Raw genomic sequence first — 16,700 nt, 5'->3', positions numbered from 1 at the left:
TCAACTCAAGGTTCAGTTCTAATCTTAATATAGAAGTGTGTCATTGCTGATGAAGTTTATAATTGCTTACGAAAATTATGGAATTAATCCAAGATTTGTACATGCAAGAAACGTCAACTTCTTGCATCCGAGACTCACTCTAATAATGTGAACAGGCAGTAAATCACACTTTCATAACTGTCTTTAAAAGTTTAGAAGAGTGCTAATTATTTTATCTTTTCACTTTTCCATTTATTATTTTTATCAGAGCATGGAAAATGGCACCTGAGAACATAAGTTACTAAACTTGTTCACACTAAAGATTGTTGGAATGCAGAGGAGAAATTTAAATAGAAATCTGTTCTACATGGCTGGAAATCCAGAAGGATGGAGTTCATAGGAGACCTCTGTAAAATGACTGATTTGGCCCCAGATGACTTATAGGGTACTCAGAGGTGATGATTATTAGCAGAATCAGTCACAAATGTTAACTTTACATGGAATTTTAGTGGACTGATTCTATCATATTGATGATTAATTTAAAAAAACCATAAAACTACTTTTCTACTTTACATAGATCTCTAATGTCTGCCTAGATGCTTACACCTCTTCATTGGATGCCTATATGGATTAAAAATCAAATGTATTGTAGATATTTTCATGTGGGAAGAGGAACATAAGATAATCAGTTCTATATGTGCTGAGACACTGAAAAATGACACAACAACGGCAAGTCCACCTTCCAGTCATGTCCAGAACATCATCACAGGTTAGCCTGATGTATTTTGAAAGTTAGAACTCTGGCAATGACTTCAATATATGAAAACTGTGTTTGATTGCAGAAGGAAGGCAAAGTCTCAAAAGAAACATTACAATCTGATAAAATTTCAAGATATTTTTGTGATATTTTATACGTAAATTGTGATATTTTTGTGTTATTTTATACTATAATGTAAAGTTTTAAAGAATGTGGGAGTGCATCTATTTGTTCCCATTAAGGAACTTATACTAGGCTCTTATATTCTTTACTGAATACTTCTGGTGTGAAACATCAAAGGGATATTGAGGTCTCTTTAATCATTAAAATCAATTTTCTTAAAAAACACCTACTGTTGTACTTCTCAAGGAAGGCTTCATTCAATCAATAGAGAGAGCCCTTGTAATGGAAGTGGCCTTTGCAGAATGCTTGGTTATATTTTTTCTTTGTATAAGGATCATCATAATCATCATCTATGACATTTGTACATTGGTCAAGATCAATAAGGAAAACCAATCTATTTTAATTTATTTTCAGTCAATTTCACTACATGTATCTTAGCGTTAACAGGTTCTAAAAGTAAATGTATTCAATTATGATATTTTACTGGTTGTCTAAAAAAGGACAATGTGGTTTTAAAAGTGTATCTATGGGTACTATATTGACTTTTGTATCTATCAATCAGAGACACTTGGATCAACTGCAGACCAAATTTCTCTGCTCCAACTGACAGCAGAATGTAATTCTCGTCTAGAAATATCTGTATTATCTGCATATACTGTAGGGTAGCTTACAGAAATTCATTCCATCTGCCTGTTCTCTGTACAACATTTGCAAAGAGCTGGTGTAAATATTTAATACTTCTAAGAATGCAGTAAAATATTCAAGACCTTGACTATGTCCAGTCACATTTATGGATTCAAATCCCACATGTCCATGGTTGACTGTGTATTCACAGAAGAGAAAAAGGCACTGAGATGTTGTGTTCCTGCAAACAGGTTAGCTTGGCTTCATGCACTGACAAGATTAATTGCAGACCTCTGAACCTGATATGTTTTCTTAATATCCAACATGGCTCCTACTTTCCTCATTCAGGCTGAAATATGTGGCTTGCTCTTGCATAATTCAACACCAGTCTTCTCAGTGTGTGGCACTGTTTATACTCCTTGTAAGTGCCTGCAAATTACTAAAGTCAGTGATACAATGCACAGCAGTTTGCTTAGAGTTATTTCAATGATTATGGAAAGAAAGAAAAGAAGCTTTTTTCTAAACTGTCAGAACAGTGCAGAAGAGACTGCAGTCATAATTTCTAGAATAGTACAAAACAATTTTTCAGGGTTTTATTTTTTTTTTAGGCATGTCTCTTTACTTGGTGGGACATAATACAACACGTAGATTCCACTCTCTGGTGCAGCCCAAGTTCACTTTACATCTGCTAATTGAATTGTTCCAATATAAAGTATCATCTTCTGGAAGCAGATACTTTACATTTTTAATTTTTTTTTTCAGATAGTGTGCTGACTGAATATGTTAGGTGACAAAAAACACACATATTTAGAAACTACCTGTTTCATAATCTTTAAAAACACACTGCAAAACTAATTTTCCTCACTCGAGACTATTCCAGTACTCTATAATGGTAAGAGACCATGGAGGAAAGGAAAACCAAATTTTACTTACATGAAATATATCCAGCTTTATTAGCCTATTAAATAAGGAATACAAGTGTCCATGAAAACATAAGGCCAGAGTTTATCCTCTCTAACTGAAGGTTTATATTGAAGGTCCTAAAGACATATGGGGGCATAGTAGCCATAAGATCTCTATATAGAAAAAGAGGCAGGTATGTACAAGAAGCCAGCAAGCCAACAAATTACATGAAGCACGTGGTGGAAATATGGAGAAAATATACTTTATCTTGAAAAAGAGGTTTCATATGGGAAATTTTAATTGAACTTTGGTAGTGTTTCTTCAGTCCCAAGATAGTGATGATTCAGTTGCAAATCTTGAAACAATTCTACTCTCTGGTCTCTAATATTCTGGTATGTGCTTCAGTACTTGATCTCATCTTTCTCTTAATCCTGTGATGCCTTCAAATTAGTAAAACTGTGTGTATGTGTTCTGTGATGAGATAGTGTGTGCAACACAAATAAGCAATTCATGAAAACTGTATCGAGTGGTGTGCTGAAAAAGAAACTGGGTTGGAAAGAATTTCAAGGTGGCACATGCTCTGAAATGGGACTTGAGGACCTCCAGAGGGCCCCTTCAACCTAAAATGTTCTGTGACTCTACAATTCTGGGTTTGCAGAATTATTCCAAGAATATTAAAGAGTCCTAGGTAGACATGATATGTTGAAAGTAGTGGAAATTTGGTAATGTCAATGATCATTCACCAAAATATCAGGCATATCCGTATCCCCATGATTGTTCTAAAAATTCCAAGAAGAAATGCTTTGTTTATATTTGTCATGAATGCTAAGTTCTTAGCAAATCTTAATTACAGTGATTTGAGGTTTAATTAGAATGTTTAGTGGTTTGGTATCAGTAGATTCATTTTTGATGCTGGTTGCTTATTCTGTGACCATTTTCCTCTTTTAGAAAATCTACAAAAAAGTCCTCTGATGAAATATGTCAGTTCTCATGGACAATTTCTTTAGTCCAGAACTGAATTTGCACATACATGTATAACACACAGATGAATGAACTGCTGAATTTCAGCCCAGAGTAATCAACTCACTGTTGGAAAACTTAATGTTGGAAAACTTAATGTTGGAAAACTAAAAAACCAATTTTGAAGTCTCAGATGTGAATCAAGGAGAGGAGAACACAAGTACCCTGTATCAGCTTAACAATTGCAGAGCTCTATTCCAGTCTGCTTTTTCTTTCTCTCCAGTTTCATCCTATTTTCTTTCAAAGTAATAAAATTGGATTTTTAGGGTTTTTTTAATCCAATCCACTCCTATCTATGGCTAGGTGTATAACCTGATATAAAAGTGGGAAATCATCTTCATAGATAGCAGTGTCGGAGAAGAAAATTTATTTATATCAAAATGACAATAAGAATTCAGAATATTCCACCTCAAAATTATGACATGACATGGACAAATATATTTCAGATAATTAAGGATATTGTAACGTGTTATTTGAATTATTCCTTTTCCTTTCAATCCTGTAAACAAAAATTACAATAATTTAATGTCAAGCTTAAAACATGATATTAATATTTTACCCATATTAAAATGTAAGTTTTCTCTGCACTTATTAGTTATGTAGGTGCAACATACCAAAGCAATATATGCCTTGTAGACATCTGTTTAGAGATGGCAGTTGTACACAGTGCTCTGGATTCCAGTTTGGGCTATTTTATGCTATTATTGTCTGAACATGATAGATTCTTTTTTCATATGATTTATAACTTGTCATTGCAGGACACTGTAGTCCTCCAGACAACATTAATCTGTTGATGATTCTGAAGTGAAGATGTGATTGATGCTGTACCAGAAACTGGTGACATAGGTAAGTTCTTCTTTTCTTTTCAAACCTTTCTTGCAAAATGCCCAGCTGTACCTAGATGGGGATCACAAAAGTGTTCTGAGGCCCAGAATACAAAATTCATCAAGGTACTAATTTGTTTAAATTTTTTTTTTTTGATTTTTACTTTGTAAAACTTTTTAAAAACACTTTTAATTAAGCAAAATATCTGGTTTTATTACTTTTACCAAATGATTTTTAGCAATTTTTGGGTTGTCATGTCTAATCTACATTGGGTCTATTTCTCTTTTATATTTCTTATTGAAATCGATGGCAGCATATCTCCTTTCACTTCTCTCAAGGATTTATACAGAATTCTCTTCTGCTGTTGCACAGAACTTTTGGAAAGGCACCAATGAAATGATTGTCCTCTCGTTCCAAAATCAGCAATAGGAGTGACACTTAGACATTTAATGACATGAATAAGACTCTACTTTTAGATTCTTGAGTTTTATGTTTCTACCTCTCAAATGCTGTTTGAGTCACTAATAAACTTCTGCACAATTTCTCCTAGAAAATATCCTTTATATTCTCCACAGTCAGATAAAAGCTTCTTAACTGATTTTTGCAGAGGGCAGAAGAAAAACACTAAATGTAAATCCAAAGAGATACATTTAATCTACAATTGTCATGCTCTGATCTGGTTCTGCATTTCAAGACCCTTCAGAGATACTATATGAAAAGTTCAAAGGAACACTTCATGTGATTTGACTGCACTGAGATTTTAACTTATTCCACAAGGTAACAGACAAAAAAATTATTTACTTCTTCAAAACATGGCCTGATTCACTGACAGTATTGCTACACATCTCTAAGCTCTATAGATGGTGTCATCCTGAAATTATGGACGTAGCACTAAAAGACAAAACAGGGCAAGTTTATTGGCATTTAAAGCTGCTGTCAGAAGGTTTAGGAGCATACAGAGGGAGGAAAAGCTGACTTCAACCCCATTTAGGAAAACAGGAAAGGCATCCCATAAGCCAAAGTAAGATGTGTAACTGCATACTATGCTCATTCTCCTGTCCATTGCCTTGTTGGGATCGAAATCACTCACAGTACCACACAGCTACAGCTATGTGTTACTGCATCTAGCAGAATAGTATCCTATATCAAACTTACTGGTGCCTTCAGTCTCTGTCTGGGGTATGCAGAAATGCTGTCAGCCTAAGTATTGTTTTTGTGTATGAGTTGGGCTTGCCTTGGCTGGACACCAGGGGCTCACCAAAGCCACTCTATCACTCTACTTCCTCAGATTAATTTATTTACAATCAAATAAGAGTAAGATAATGGCCAGCATCAGTCTCTCCTCTGCCAGGTGGCATGGGCTCTGTCTGACAACAGAAGCCACCCCTGTAGACTCCTGGTGCCAAAACCTTGTCATATAACTCTAACACAGAATATCAGTAACTCTTTAATGAATGGCTTCACAGTTATTGCAATTGTATGTTTATTGACTTGTGAATTCTGAATAACCTCTTTCAGCGATATTCCCCAGACATTATAAGGTCATATTCCCATGGGTCCTGGTCAAATGAATGGGTGGAGGGAGACTCCTGTGTGAAATGGGGCACATTTCAGAGCAGGAGCCTAATTTTGAACATCGACTTTTGGAGATGTTGATTTTTCTTCCTTGACTGCAATTAAACTCAGGGCTCTTAAGCCTCACAGAGCCAAAGCAAACCTGCATGACCATATTCTCCTCTCCCTGCATGACCATATTCTCCTCTCATGCCTTTTTTTCTTGGAGTTTTATTTTTATGCTAATTTTCACACAAGCAAATATCAGACACAGAGCATTTGATTTGTAAAGACGACTTTGGAATTGCAAATGGTGACAATAGAATGTGGCTAAATCTAGAAGCTTATAACTGCAATTTCAGTCCTGACATGTCAGTACCTTTAGGAAGGAGGCTGTTGTACATGAAACACAGCATCATACAAAGTGCTGCAGTTTTATCCTATACATTTCTCCTAGCAAATGAAGCGTTGCCAGTAGCAGACCTTGAGGGATCAAGGATCTGTTGCTTTCAGAAGAATTTTGTAGCAGATATTTGGCAATCTTTGCCCTGCTTTGGCTGAAGACTTTATACTCTGGTCTTCAGAGAGGCAGCCTTATCAGAAATGACTGACATCTTACAAAACATGCAGTATAATGTGTTTGCTCAAAAGTGCAACATTAGCAACTGGGAAATTGAGTATTTGAGCCTTGGATATGTTGCTGAGATTTTGGCTCCGATTTTTGATTTTTTTCTCTTTCTTTTAAACAGAATTTTATTTGTATGCTCTTCAGAGCTCAGGTTAAGTGTTCACTGTTCATTCTCAACCCTTTCTCTGCTATGTGAAGTCAAGTTCTTGGTAACACCATCTGCCCCTGAGAAGAAAGAACAACAAAATTGTGCATTGGAGACCCAGCATTCCAGTGTTTTTCAGTATGACTAATTTGGGAATAGGACACATTCAGTTTCCAGCTAGCTTTCTTTAAGAACTTGGCAAATTTTCTCTATCTCTCTCAGTCAGAGCAATGAATTTGGAATTCACCTGGGATTTTTTTCCTGCAAATGTAAAAGTATGCTGAAATAGAAAAGTACAACTATCTTCCATGATTTAGACCAATATGAAAACATGATGCAGAGAGATCTAAACAGCATTGCAATTTTTTATTTGAATCATTATTTTTGACCAGTCCTCTAAAAGTATCAAAATTATTCTTCATATTTTGTATCAGACAAATATTGGTACCAGCATTTTAATAACTTTCAGGCGATTATCTCAGGCTCGTGAATATACATCTTCTAGTATCACCTTTTGTACTGTATGTTTATTTTTTAATTGACTCAAATATTTTGTGTATGTTTTCAGTTAATAAAGATTGATGTTCATTCCTAAATTACATAGGTTGATAAATCTGGTAGAAAAATTCAGCCTTAGCCCACGTAAATCATATAATCTTTGAGCAGATTTGATTGGAAGTTGCCCACTGATGCTATTTGATCTTAAGCACTCCATATAAGGTCAATCATAAATTAGAAATGTCTTCAAAAGGAAGGAAGAGGCAAATTATTATCTATTTTTTTTCCTGTTTTTCTGTTGGTGGTGGGGGGTTTCTATTGGTTGTGGGGGGTTTTCCTAAATAAATGTTAGAACATGCTCTTTATTTTGCAGAGTTTTTTTTACTAAAAGATATAATTTAAATTCAGAAGAATTACTTTAAAATGTAAAATTAATTCTGTTCTAGGACCCCATTAGCTCTGAAATCAGAGTTTAGAAGTTATAATGACCTTCTACGTATTTAGAAATTCTCTCTCTTGACTTTTCACATGCAAAAGAAAAAACACCCCAAAACTAGGCATGAGTGAGTCACTTGAGTTCATTGCATCTTGAATATGAAAAATGGGCAATGGGATAAGAACCTGAAATGAACTTGAAAGACTAACAATTAAAATGTGCAAAGGAAGTGTTTATTTTTTCAAATTAGTTCATGTCTCTGTAAAGACATGGTGAGCAGAAATATATTCATTTCTTTAATGTAAGTAACTTGACATTTTGACAGCCAGACAAGCCGGTCATTCCTAATGAAACCATTGATCAGTACCTCTTCAGCATTTAGTACTTCAAAACTTTTGTCTGTACCCAAAGAGCATATTTCTAACTAGAAAACTTAATGAAGAAGAAATATTTTTCCCAATGTGATCTAAGAGAGTACTGTGAAATTTGCCTTGAGAAAACGCAGAAAATTACTCGAACTGTGTGTGAATTTATGAATTAAAATACGTCAGAAAAGGCATTTTTGTCACATCATATGTCCATTTTGTCACATCATGAACAAACCCCAGCACTCCTCTGTAAGTTCAGATATGACAGTATACTAATAACTCTCTGTCTTGTCATCATGTTGTTCCTAAGATGGAGAAAACTTTTGAGTAATAACAGATGTGCCATCCTCCCATGCTCCTTGCCTTTGTGTAGTAACATGCTCATGGTTGTTCCTGCACTCCCATCTACTGGTAAAATTAATTGTCACTATGATCATGTTACACAAATCTGGAAAAGAAGGTGGAAGAGTAATGCAAGAAAAATTATAATTTGTGTCATTAAAAACTTTACTACTTACTGTTTCTGTAGAAGCCAACAGTTCCTAGATAATTTGTGTTTTCACAGTGAGTAATATCTTAAGAGGTATTTTGGTGCTTTTCAGGGCTGTGACCAACAGATTTTTCTTAGGAGTAGGACCTATGCTGGAAGTAATATCCCAAGTACTGTGAATTCTCAGAAGATCGGTATTGATAATCTTTTGCTTTTAGTCATTCACATTGGATTTGTCAACTTATTCCTGAGGGCTATAGTCATCCCTATTCACCACTGACAAAAAAAGAGGTGCAAATACAACCAGAAGCTTGGATTTAAGATTAAAAAGATATTGTGGTTTTTGTTATAGAGTAGAAAGGAGGGTTTGGCTGTACTAATAATTGAATGCTCATTATAAAATGCAATGTCTGGACTTCCAACTAGCATCTTATAGCTAGGATGGAAAAAATTTTATTAGTTGTAAATGAAAGAAAACTAATTTGTGTAATTTGTGGACTATATGCTGATGCAGTCAAACTCTTTTAAAACCAATTAAACATGTTAAAACAAAATGATTTGTCAAATTAAAGATTAATCTATTAAGAAAGAAATAAACAAATTTAGCTCAGCTCCTGATTAGACTTTTGGGTTTATCCTAACACAGTCTTACTTTTAACTTTGTTTGTAATTTTCAAATATCATCTGTATCAATCAAAGTTGTAACACAGGCATATTTAAACTACAGGCACAGGTTTCTTTGTCATCATCACTACAGATTAACAAAATGATAGTAAATAAGATGCCTTGCAGTCAGAGCATCCATATTATCCAGAAGAGCAAGCAGTCCTAGTATTAAGAGATGTTCCCTCGGGACAAGAGTCTTTGATTCAGTGATTATGTTCAATATAGTAAGACTGAATTACTTTAATCACTGAGTAAATCACTAGAGTTACAGTTATAATGAAAATTCAGCATTGAAAATAAGGAGCTAGAATAGCAAAGAAAGAAGCCAGGTGAAGTCAAAGCAAAAAGGGAGCAATGTTAGAGGTGTGTTTGAGAAGGACTAGCTGCCCTGGCTAAGACCTACAGTCACAACATGGGATTTGGCAATGTGTTTCATTTCTAGAAAGAGATTCTATCAGTTTCACCAATGGATGTTTGACACTTCTAAGACAACAGATGAAGCCAAATGCTTTAAATTAGATGCAAGTTGCTAGAGCAATTAATGCTATTATAAACAATACTTGTGAAGGAGATTAATGTTCAGTTTCCTGCAGCTTAATTGTTTAAATAATTTTTCTGTTGATGTTATGCTTTCCCACATACTCTCTTATGTGACCGTCACTCTTTATGCAATAATTTATAAATGAATATTGAAATGAACAAAAGGATAATGAGTAAAAATACTTTGTAAAAGTTGGCATTTATTTAAATGACAGTGATGTTAATTGGGAGGTCTGGAATTAATCCAGTGCTAAAAAGTGGCAACACTATTTTTTTCCCCTTATTTTTTGTCTTTTGAGATCTGACAGTACGTAATAGTGACTCATTTATCAGGAAGACTTCTGCTCTTTTCAAGTAGGAAAAAAAAAAATTAAGGAAACTGTATTGTGAATAAAATTAATGTGAATAAAATTAATGTGAACATTGATGAAGCAGGCTGGGTGAATGCAAACACACGTAGCTGACTTATAATTACACTTGAGCACTCCAGCCTTTGACTCTACCATTCTACAAAAGTCACTGCACTGAGACAGGTGATGAGAATGTTCCAAAGAGAAAAAAATGTAAGACTAACAGAAATATTTTTTTGCAGCTTCACTACTCTGATGCAAGTCATGAACAATATTAATTTTGATGTCATTTTTTATGCTCCATCATTTCCCCCTTACAGTGTCACCACTCGGTTTATGTTTCTTGAATTTGTCAAAGACAAGGCTACAGCTATTGAAGCAAAGCTGAAACTGCATCTTTTTCCAGCAGGTATAATCTCCTCTGCTGCTATGGGAAAAAAAACCAAAGCTGTTACACTGGACATTTTTGCTCATTTCTTTCTGTTTCATTTTTTTTTTTTTTTTAGCTTAGCTCTGTGGATTTTTCTCTGTTTCAGTTAAAGTTAAGGTCATGTTGTTTCTTTAATCCTTTCTTCCTACATGGAAATTAATTGCATGGGTTTTTTCAATTAATAAGGATTGGAATATATTTTATATAAAGTGAGATGTGTTGCACTGCAGAGCAGTTCTGATCATGTGGCATTACCATAATTTCCTGTTTTTTTTCTTTGCATTCTTAGACTTAAAATGTTACTGAGGGAATCTGATGCTTATCATCTTCATTCCTAAAAGTCCAGAGGAGATATGGGGAGAGCTATAGGGGGATCAGAAATATATTGAAGTAGATTCACATTTGCCTTCTATCTCACAGAGTTTACATTGGGCCAGGGAAATAATATGAAAGAAATCTGTTGATACTTGATGATGATTCTGAAGACAAATCTCCAGGGACACAGATTTCCAGTGCAGAATGTCTGAATTTTAGTTGGTGAGCAATGAGGGAGGGTGAAGAACACTGCGGAGGCACCAGTTCACAGTGGGAAATGGAAATAATGTCTGATGTGTTCAGGGCCAGGCTGGATGGGGCCCTGAGCAGCCTGGTCTAGTGGAAGGTGTCCCTGCCCAGCGAAGAGAGGTTAGAACTAGATGATTTTTAATGTCCCTTCTAAATCAGAGCATTCTAGGTTTCTATGATTCTGTGTTTTTACTGGATTTAACAACTATGTTACTCTTCTTTGCTCTGACAATTCAGAAAAATCCACTTAGTTTCTTGTATTATACAGGGCCAAAGTGCAGGGACATATTTTGAAATCTCTTACATTCAAAACCATAATTAACTTTTTCCATCAGATCTACATTCCTTGCAGTCAGCCACCACGACACAAGGAAATCTAAGAAGAGACTTCAAAAGGCCCTCTTCTTGTTTCTTCTAACCACTCTTTTATCTTCCTTTTCAATAGACAACACTCATATTACATTGTTTACATCCTCAGAGGAGGAACACAGTTTTAGGCAGCATCATTCTGAGCTTGGAGTATCTCTCCAAATGCCTTAGAAAGCAATGAGGTGAAGTGGTGACCATGCTGTGATCCTGGGTACAGTGAAAGCCATCATCGAGCAGCAGTGGAGGAGCAAATACACATGCTCATCTTTAAATCTTCATTGGTGGCAGTCTAAATTCAGTGCTGAATGGTCAAAACATCACAGTAATCATGCTAGAAAAAGTGATGGACCTGGCCTTTGTAGACAATCTTATGCTTTGTAAGATGATCAGGGAAACATGAACATCTGTGCTGGGGGAAAAAGTGCCATTATTGCAATCTGTGCTGGTAGATTACTTGTAGTTAGAATGACTAATAGCAGGATGCTGAGTGACTACATGGCATAGCCTTGTTGAGGTGTGTTTGTTTTATGTTCTTGTTTTTATTGCTTTACTCAAAATATAGTAGGCAAAATAATTGAATTTGTTTAATATCACAGAGCCATATCATGGGAAACATTTCTTTAGCTGTTTATTTACTTCATTTTTTAAATAGTCATGTGAAACAGAATGAAAGGATTTTAGGAGGAAGTGCATCTATCTCATTTTGTTTTGCATACTCAAGTCATTTGATCCTGAAGCAGATTGTCCAACCCATCCTCCCCTATGTCTTTGCAAGAGAGGATGCAGAGCTGAGATGGGCTTGTAAAATAATAATATAGTTCATGTTCGTGTGTGGGTTGACCAAAAGAAATACTTTTTCTTCTTGGATGAATTTTACTGAAAAATATCAGATCTAATATCATATTCTGATCTATGTGACTCTCACATAAACTTGAGGTTATTCCAGAGAATAACTTGAGGTTATTCCAGAGAAGCCATTAAGCTTGACACAGAGTCCTCTGAGATCATAATTTGGCTCGTCTTCAGCTGTTGGGTTTTTTCCTGCTCCAAAACTCATATGAGTGTCATTGACTTACACAAGATATCTTGTAATTTCTCTTTAACATAAAATAGAACCTCACAGATCTTTTTAGTGGAATATTGGTACGTGGAAGCAAGCTCTTAATCAGTTGCTTATGGCCACCATATCAGAGGAAGATTACTAGCAGAAAGATGAGTGGAAAGATGGCTGCTAAAACTCTTATCGTTATCTGACTATCCTGTCTTATACAGTCAAATCCCACTCCTGCTATGCTTTGCCTACGTAAATTCTTCTGCCCCAATTTTTCTACAGTAAATAGTAACAATCACAGAAATTCAATTTATGTCTACATGGGAGGCTGAGTGATGCCAGCCACGAAAGAGTCTTTAGCAAACTTGTGGATGCATCAGAAATATACTCTAGATCTGATGCCAGGTGTGCTGGGTAATGTTCAGGCATAAAACAGCACTAGTTGGCCTGGGTTACATCTGAGACATTGAACCTACATATTCATGCACACTTACATGTACACACATGATTGCCCTCCCTGGGACCGGATTTTAATATTTAAAATCTGGCAACCATGCTGAGCAGCTTCATTTATTGATTGTCCCTCTTCTTTCCATTTGGAAGAGACCCAGGAGGATAAACTGGATGTAAAAAGCTTTCTCTAATAGAAAGCTAAATAAAAATTATTGATAATGTTCCATCAAGAAAAGTTTGCATTGAAAATCTATTTTCACTTTTGTTTTGCTAGTAAACAAAATATTTAATTGGCTTTCACCTTCTCTCTCTCTCTCTCTCTCTCTTTCTTTTTTAATTGTCATAGGAATAATTATGCTGAAAAGAAAGAGAACTTGAAAACTTGCATTGTTTCTAGCATGTCTAATTACTTTTTCAAAAAGAAAAGGGAAGAAAGTTACCATTAAAAAAATGCTTTTCTGTGGAAAATATTTTCCACAGAAATAATATGGAAATTAAACAGAAAGTTTCAGAATTATTAATTTAAACACGAAGCATTGCATCTAATTTCAAAAGAGATTAAATTGGTTTGTCCTAACCTCTCGGTTTTGTCCTCTCTTTTTCTCTTTCTCTTACTCTTCCTCTCTCCCTCTCCTTGGTAATTTGATGTCCAGAGGTTAGGAAAAAACACCCCACCAACAAATAAGCAAAGCCACAAACATTAAAAGATTTTGTAAAGGAATATAAAGAAGTTTAAGTATGGACAACAAATTGCAAATATTTTTACTCTTTCTGGTGGTATTTCATCCAGATGCAGGAAAAACAGAATTTTAATGGTTTGTTTGTAGAATCAACCTGTTTATTTCTCATTTGGCCCATAGGCCAATTTATTATTTATACCTTGGGTTTGATGATGGAATAGCCAAAATCAACTGAAATAAAATTTTATTTAACTTACGAAACTTTAAACAGCAAATAGCAAAATATAATAATCTCTTCAATATTACACAGTATGCTAGTTTGCTATTAATATATTTTTAGTATTATTTTTGTTAATCTCTGTTTATGCAAAGCTTTTGGGGAAACAGTAAGACTCCAACTGACCAATCTGATTTCTTTTTCTTTGGACTCTTCATATTAAACTGTCTATTTTTCTACTGGTTTAAGCTCCAAATAAGCATTGAAATATTTAATTTATTTAGCACTATTTACATAATTTTTCCTAGGAGTTTAATTGAAGAAGACAGGTGGTAGTCTTGCCAGAATTTACACTTGTTTTTCAGCCATTTCTCCTGCTCCCTAAAAATATTTGCCAATAATCCATATTGGAGTCAAATATTTGCAATTTAGGAAGAGAATAGAAGAAAAGAGACTGTACATAAACCGTGAAAATAAATAGCAATATATTGGCTTTTAGAGTATGCCCACCACCACTGCCATGAATGCTGTGAAATCTCCATTGTATCAAAGTTTTGGACAGAATTATTACTAAAACTATGTAATAGTCTAGATAGGAAAATATGAAGGATAATTAATGTTTTCTGGTTTCTTGATGAGCATAAATTTAATATTTCAGCCCTAAACTCTGCTTGAAATAGGTAGATGGGGTTTTCTTTGCTAATAAAAATTTTTTTATTATTGTTATAATTTTTGACAGTATACTATCATCCAAATTATTCACAATAATGTGAGCAGTATCATGATAGAGGAAATCTATTTTGTGCCATTCAGGAATGCAGATCAGCCCTGGAATGGACATTTTAGATGTTTATAGGTCAGCTGAAAGCTGTTAAAGGAATTTCCAGATAAATCTTTTAAAAGTCTGTTTTCATTTATTTACAATATGAGCAAACTTCAACTAGTGGGATGATTTTGTCCTTTTGGGGAAAAAAAAAGGTCATCAATATTTGACAAAGAATGAATACTCTCACAGATATTTTCAATCCAAGTGGTTCAGCAACTTTCTGGAAAAGGGTTTCTGCTCTCTCTGACCTTAGAAGAAAATCTCCTACTTTCATAAATGGCAGTGACCTTATCCTGAAAAATAAAGGCAGCATTTGAAATCCAGACTGACCATTGCTAAATGAACTTCTGCTGAAATTTGATGAAATAAGAAGTCTCTGAAAAAAACTTCTATTAGGCAGAGGTTTAGGTTCAAGCAAACACTGTAGATTGGATATAACCTTTTAAAAGCCCTTCTGTATCTCATCAGTCAGTTTGTTTCCATATTCCATTTCTACCACAATAGATCTGCGCTAGACATCAGTCATGGGATGGAGGCAAGGGAAAATGTTCCTAGTGTCAGACACTTGTCTAGCTTTCACTTGGAGAGGAAGTTCAGAGTCACTTCCCCCTTTCCCATTTTCAAAATATAAATCTTGGAAGCCTGATTGTGAAGATTTTGGAACTGAAGCTCTGTATAGAAAACACACGATGAAATCTTATAAAAGCATTTGATAGCCGAGTTTGTTTCCCCATCTTCCTGTCTTGTTTTGGAGCTGGACTGCATAACTTCTCCTCATTAACATTTTTACTTTGATTTTTTTTAAGCTAACTTTCTAGAATGAAAGTGATCACATCGTATTTCAAAGCCTTTACTGTGACATTAAACCTTTGAACTACTGTTAAGAAAATTATTTCCCTAAGGCTAAATATCTGAAAGGTTATTAAAAATTTAATTTCACAGGTGGTATCTAGGCTAAAAAATAATAATACCTAAACACTATTTTAAACCTTGAATGCCTAATCTTATAAATCCCATTGCTCCTTACTTTTAAATAAAGCAGAAATTGCTACTAAAAATACAGAAATTTAATTTTCATAACAGAAGAAGCACGGAGATGCTAGGTCCTATATCTTTTATGTTCGTCAAAACTGCACACGTATCTGGGACTGCTACATGGAGTCTGTTTTATAATTCATTTCTTTTCAAACAGTTATAAAGAAAGTGTATTTCACCTTTAGGACATGAACCCACAAAGGAAGCCATTAGTGGGAATACCTGAATTATTCTGGAAAGGGGATATAAGTGTTTCATAAAATGACAGAATGGTTTGGTGTGGAAGGGACCTTAAGTTCATCTAGTTCCAACTACCTTGCAATGAGCAGGGCAATCTTATAGTGGGTTATATGATCCCAGGACTAATTTGAAAAAGACATTCATGTTAGGAGTGTAGTGTCCGTTGACTTGTCCCATGGAGGGTAACTTTCCAGTCATTATCTGTAGACTTTTTCTGCTCTCTCTAACATTAGGAAAAGTCTAAAAAAAACTCTGAGATTCTAGACTGCTGACTTCTTCAATGCAGTGGAGTAGTGGAGTTCTTTCAGCATGGGTCACAAAGTTCTGTCCTCTAAATCCGTACTGCCATACTACCAGGGCTTTTCAGTACTGCTCTTAATCGTGTACTGAAAGCCTTCTCTGTTTTCAGCAGTTTACTTTTATGGATGTTGCCTTTGCTTTACAGCATCAGGTTTAGTGTGGCTTTCAGGATTTTTTCCTTCTTGAAGATTTTTTCCTTATGATTTTCTGTGGTTTTTGACATAATTCTCACTGCGGAGTCTTCTGTACTCCATTTCTTAATGCATCACTTGTGAGTTGGTATTTTTTTAAGACAACAAACCAAGAAGTGTTCACCTTCCTCAGAAGCAATGTACTCAGACATCCCAAATATGAGGCATATCTCTTCACTTGTCTCTTTCTACCTAATATTTATTTCCTGTAATAACTACACTTCACAGTGTGCTGCACTGTGTGCTAAGTGACTTTCTACCCTTTTAAAGCAATAGAGTATGAGCAAGCCTCAAGTGCTCTGGATATGGGCTGTAGCTCTCTTCTGTAGATCTGCTCTTGTGGCCAAAAAGGTTTGGCATGTGAGTTTATTCCTGTCTTTTTTAACAACCTGAACCATGCAAAAGCCTGCACCAAGCAGTGTTCTGGAGGTCTGTCAT

This window comes from Haemorhous mexicanus, chromosome 2 (assembly GCF_027477595.1).
Source record: "Haemorhous mexicanus isolate bHaeMex1 chromosome 2, bHaeMex1.pri, whole genome shotgun sequence".
Lineage (NCBI taxonomy): Eukaryota > Metazoa > Chordata > Aves > Passeriformes > Fringillidae > Haemorhous > Haemorhous mexicanus.
This window is presented reverse-complemented; position numbering follows the sequence as displayed.